The 6,000-nt window shown below is 46.6% G+C and overlaps 1 long non-coding RNA gene across 1 annotated transcript; it reads right to left on the reverse strand.

The window, feature by feature from the left end:
• Nucleotides 1-3,289: 3,289 nt before the first annotated feature.
• On the reverse strand, nucleotides 3,290-5,102 carry LOC128411484 (uncharacterized). The gene is made up of 3 exons (XR_008329821.1): nucleotides 4,956-5,102; nucleotides 4,144-4,275; nucleotides 3,290-3,580 (listed from the first exon to the last, which is right to left on the reverse strand). It is a non-coding gene; the product is annotated as an uncharacterized LOC128411484 (long non-coding RNA).
• Nucleotides 5,103-6,000: the final 898 nt, after the last annotated feature.

A 6,000-nucleotide genomic window follows, 5' to 3' on the forward strand; every position in this document is an offset into this window, starting at 1 on the left:
TTCTATCTAAACAGAGATCTTGGGTTCACATTCTCACACACCATCAATGAAATAAGAATCTAACATAAGAATCTAACATTTCTTACTTTCTAAATCCTTTGCATAATTACATTAAGCCAATAAATCTCATACATGACATAGATAGCTTTTTAGAAGAAAAGGCCTTTGCAAAGTAAAAAGGAACTCAGTAAAAACAGCTTCAAAAAGAAGCCTCTTCAGTTTACACCCCCCTTTCCCAGCAGCTGCTTTTCCCATTAGCTCTTGCCCTTTAACTTTAGGAAAATATGGCTCGAGTCTGATGGGAGGCACATGGTATTATTTTCTGTTAAACAATAAATATTACTATTTACCAACTCTTAATTAGTGTTTTTGCAGCTTGATTTTATTCTGTAATTTGTAGGGTCAGTATAACCTTTGCTCCCAGCCTGTAATTCCCTTTTACAACTTTGAGAAACTTGTCTCCTGCTACTGCTATAAATCAGGGGGGCCCTTGTTCAGGAGAGCAGGAAGATAAACAACTGCCAGAGTACTTAGCCAGCTGGTTTCTGCCTGGCATGAAACATACAAACATTTGCAAATATATCTTTAAGCTCATTTTAAAATACAGACCTTGATCAGATGCCTCAGCCCCACATAGAGCGCATTGTAGTAGTCCAAGCGGGAGATAACCAGAGCATGCACCACTCTGGCGAGACAGTCTGCGGGCAGGAAGGGTCTCATCCTGCGTACCAGATGGAGCTGGTGGACAGCCGCCCTGGACACAGAATTGACCTGCGCCTCCATGGACATCTGTGAGTCCAAAATGACTCCCAGGCTGCGCACTTGGTCCTTCGGGGACACAGTTATCCCATTCAGGACTAGGGAGTCCCCCACACCCACTCCCCTCCTGTCTCCCCAAAACAGTACTTCTGTCTTGTCAGGACAGAGTTGGAAGGGACCTCCAAGGGACATCCAGTCCAACCCCCTGCAATGCAGCTGAAGAATCCCTGGAAGCAGTGGCGAAGTTGCATGCTCCAGCACCGTGGGCAGAGAGCAGGCACGGGCGTGGCTGGCATGCATCCCGGGGAGGCATGGCGCTGGCGTGGTCGGGTGTGTGCACGTCGCGTGTCTTGGGGGGTGGCCATGATGGTACCCCCCTTCCCGATGGAGCCAGGGGTAGTGCGCTCCCCACCCCCCCACGTTCCTCCGCCAGTGCCTTGAAGATAGCAGCAAACCTCTGCTTAAAAACCTCCGAGAAAGGAGTACACCACCTTTTAAGGGAGTTCGTTCCACTGTCAAAATGCTCTGACCGTCAGAAAGTTCTTCCAGATGTTTATTCAGAATCTTCCTTCTTATAAATCAAATCCATTGGTTCAGGTCCTCCTCCCTGGAGCTTGCTCACTCTTCTGTGGGCCAGCCCTACAGATATTTGAAGATGGCTCTCATATCTCCTTTCAGTCTCCTCTTTTCCAGGCTAAACATACCAAATTCCTTCAACCATTCCTCATCAGGTTTGGGTTACAGTCCAAGATGGTCGTGATCATCTTGGTTGCCCTCCTCTGCACACCTTCCAGCTTGTCAACATCCTTCTTAAATGGTGGCACCCAGAACTGGACAAAGGTGTGGTCTGACTAAGGAAGAATAGAGCGGTACTATGACTTCTCTTGATCTAGACACTATATTTCTTTGAAGAAGCCTAGAATAGCATTCACTTTTTTCCATGCAGCATCACACTGTTGACTCATGTGAAACTTGAAGTCAACTAAGGCCCCTAGATACATATTGATTCATTTCTCATTTAAGGGTGAGCCCATCTCACATGCACTTTCCAAAGCAATATGAAAACTGAAACACAGAACCACCCATAGAAATTCACACTTCTCTGAATTGTGCAATGCATTTTCCACTTAAGTAGTGTTCACCAGTATATAGTAGACGCTTGGGTTGCGAACGTGATCTGTGCGGGATGCACGTTCACAACCCACAGTGTTCGCAACCCGCATCTGTGCATGCGTGGGTTGCAATTCGGTGCTTCTGCACATGCACAAAGTGCAATTTAGTGCTTCTGCGCATATGCGACTGCCGAAACCTGGAAGTAACCCGTTCCGGTGCTTCCGGGTTTCTGTGGTCCACAACCCAAAAAAATGCAACCTGAAGTGGTGGTAACCCAAGGTATGACTGTACTTGTTATGAATATTGGACCAGGGACTGGGAGACCAGGACTTAAATTCCCAGCCAGCCATGAAGCTCACAGGGTGACCCTGGGCCAGTCACTACCTTTCAGCCTAGCCTACCTCACAGGGTTGTTGCCAGGATGAAATGAAGAGGGGGAGAATTGCGTGCCCCACCTTGAGCTCCCTGGCAGTTCAGACCCCTTGAGCGTACACCAAGAAGCTGCAAGCTCTGCACCCCTACGGTCTGTTGACAATTGGGGGCCTTGGCACCAGGTGATTCACCCCCCTTAGTAATCCTCATGTATGTTAATTTATCAATGGTTCCACCTTTTTCTGTGGCACCACAATTTAAGAAGGATATTGACAAGCTGGAAGGTGTGCAAAGGAGGGTGACCAAGATGATCAAGGTCCTGGAAATGAAGCCATATGAGGAATGGTTGAAGGAGCTGGGTAGGTTTAGCCTGGAGAAGAGGAGACTGAGAGGAGATATGAGAGATATCCCACGAATGGAGATTCCAACTGAACATTAGGAAGATCTTTTTGAAGGAAAGATTGGTTTGACCGTGGAATGGACTTACTGGGAAGGTGATGGACTCTTCTTCAGTGGAGGTTTTCAAGCAGAGATTGGATGGCCACCTGTCAGAGATTCTTTAGCTTGGACTAGTTGACCCTCAGGATCCCTTCCAACTCTATAATTCTAGGATTCTTTGATGATAACTATAATTTCACTCCATCTTGACCTGGAAGGGGATATGTCTAGAATTGCTCCCCGCTCCCACCAACTGCTCCTCTGAACCTCCTTCAGATCTGGGTCAATTCCCAATTCCAGTGTGTTTCACAGAAGCAGCTGCCTATTACTTCACACACCTTTTCACCCTGTGGACATTCACTGATCATGGAGCAATATTTGTCTGACTTGGAGCCAGACATGGTGAGGAAACAGAACTCAGCGGTGAGACCACAGGCTCCCCACCTTGCCTGCTGCATCTTGCACTTCAGCCTCTCAGGAAAGGATGCTGAAGCACATGCCAGTTACTCCATAACCAAATAAAAGTCACAGTATGGAGAGGAACTGGCAGAGCCCCCACTACAACCCAGCACCCCTTTTCATAGAAGATACCACCACCACACAGAGGTTTCCAATGCTTGCATTTATTGAAAGGAAAAGCTAAAGCAAATGAGCAGGCGAATCCAGTCCAAACCCAGTTACAAAGATGTCAGCCTCACTGAGCACAGCAGGACTTGCTCTGGAGTAAATGGGCAGAAAGGATTGGGCAGGGATGGATCCTTCTCAGAAGCGCCTTCAGCAGCAGCAGCAACAGCAGTGAGCAGAGAGGTTTCTGCAGAGGTGCAGTCAAGGCAGTTGCATCTCCAGAGAAGAAACGGGGTGGTCTTCCTTTCGTCAGAGGTGATGAGTGATGGGTCTGCTGTTCAGTTAAATGATAAAGAGAGAAAACACAATGAATATGTTTGGGAGGGTGCTCAAAAGAGGCCAGGGACCCCCTGAAGACCAAAGAGCCTAATGCTATCTGAATTGGGATTTCACAATGTGGAGGAGTGGGGTTCAGCTTAAACTTTCTGCTGGATGTCGGGAGAGGTCTCCATCCCAAATCCAAACTGCTCCATGCACTTTCTGGAGCTGATGGGAGATATACTCCAAAACATCTGGTGGCCACCTGGTTGACCAAGGTGCCCTCCAGGCTTTTAAAAGCCTTTTTTTCACATGCGGCTCAGTTATCCTACTCCTATTTTCTAAGCTGCTAGAGTCAAGTGACTCCAAATGTCATCAGGGAATGTTCAAGGTCCAAACTCAAAACAATGAATTTAGCATTTGGGAGAATCTAGCAAGTGCTAACATCCACTCTGTGGGTGTTAAGGGTCAAAGACAGGGGGAAGAAGCAGAGCTGTAACTCTCTGGCCTTTGGGGTCATGTCTCTTTGAGATGCCACAGACTTATTTCCAGGCACAGGTATGGTTTTGCATATCTCACCTTAGCTGCGCTTGCAGCAACGCCTGTCTCCCGAACACTTCCCAATCTCTTTCTCGCCTTTGTTGCAGGTTTTTCTGCAGCTGCCCCCATTTTTCTGGCAATCCTGGGTGGGACGTTGAGCTCCGGTGAAATCTGCAGGGGAAAGGGAAGAGAAAAGCAAACTAAGAGAGGAAGGTGCAACTACCAAGGAGAGGATCTACCTGGGAAGGCTGCTCCATCTCCCAGGACTGGCCTTCTACACCTTCCATCCTTTGTTTCTCAACAGCCCTCCTGGCCAGGACATCTGGAGGGCACCAGGTTGGGGGAGGCTGGTGCAGGATGAAAGGGGCTGGGATGGAGAGTGAGACCCTCCCCCTCCCCCTGCACTTTCAGAAGGAGGGCTGACCTAAGGCAATCACTGGTGTCCTTGCGGCCACTGGAAACCTGGGAGAGAGAAGTTCTCTTGCCCAGGAAACTGGCCCACTCTCTTCTCCACCACAAAGCTGAATCTACAGAAATGTGTCATTAGAAATTCTATAGCAGCAGCTTCTTTGGATCAGATTCCATATTTTAGGATTGGAATGGCAATCAGATCACAAGACCTTGCCTGCTGGGATCAGGCCAAAGGGGCCCCATCTAGTCCATCAACCTGGTCTCACAGTGGCCAATCAGATGCCCCATTTGGGAAGCTCTCAAGGGAGACAGATGGGCAAGAGAATTCCCCACCCATCCCTTTGCGATTCCCTGCAAGTTGTATTCAGAGGCAAGTTTAAAAGAAATAAAGCAGAGAGCTGTGGAGCTCAGAGAAGAAGCATCTGAGAAGAAGGCCATACCTGGAGCCACCAGCATCAGGAGGAGGAAGGCGAGAGAGAGGAGGCAGAAGATCTTCATGGCTGGAGGTTGGTGGGAATCCTGGAGATGCCTGAAGCCAAGTGGAAGAGCAGTTGTCTGGGGAAGGAGAGGTCCCTCTACTTATAGGTGGATGGAGGACTGGTGAAACCTTGTGGGAAACCAAATGTCTTTCACAGGATAGATGTTGCAAGTCTTGCAGGGCAGAGGAAGATGAGAATTGCCATCTGGATTTGAGTAATGCTCTTGTGCAAAACCACATATGGAAGAATGACCACAAACCTGGGTAGCGTCAATGACTGTCAAAGAGAGGGAATTGGGTTGTTTCTAAAATGTTGCCCTCAATGAATGAATTTTCCAAGAATGTATTGAGATTACAAATATTTTTTCAGTTCATTGCGATCAAAATTTTTGCAGCGGTGGTTGCATATAAAAAGATTTCTCTTACGTTATTTGGTATCTCACTGCCTAGAATTCGCAGTAAGAAGGTCTCAGGTTTTGGGTTGTTGTTTTTTTTAAAGTTAATTTTAATTTTTCTTTTTTAGGGAGAGGATTCTTATGAAACTAGACTGGCAGAATAAATTATTAGAGTTTGCTGAAATGGCACAAATGACAAACAGACCGAGAAGCAACTCAAATCAAAGCTTTATTCAAAAATGGGACATGTTCAAGAATTACTTTAAAAATATAACAATGGTGCAACATCTATGCTGGCATTTGAATGATGTCTGTGTATATTAATAACCAAAACAAAGTAACAAGAAGCAAAAGATGTAAGAAAATCTAAGATAATATAAATAGAACAGCGAGAGATTTTAATAGGCAGTGAGAGATTTTACTTTCTTGGGCTCCATGATCACTCCAGATGGTGACAGCAATCACAAAATTAAAAGACACCTGCTTCTTGGGAGAAAAGCAATGACAAACCTAGACAGCATCTTAAAAAGTAGAGACATCACCTAGTTAAAGCTCTGGTTTTCCCAGTAGTGATGTATGGAAGTGAGAGCTGGACCATAAAGAAGGCTGATC

Source organism: Podarcis raffonei, chromosome 3 (genome assembly GCF_027172205.1).
Source record: "Podarcis raffonei isolate rPodRaf1 chromosome 3, rPodRaf1.pri, whole genome shotgun sequence".
NCBI classification, from domain to species: Eukaryota; Metazoa; Chordata; class Lepidosauria; order Squamata; family Lacertidae; genus Podarcis; species Podarcis raffonei.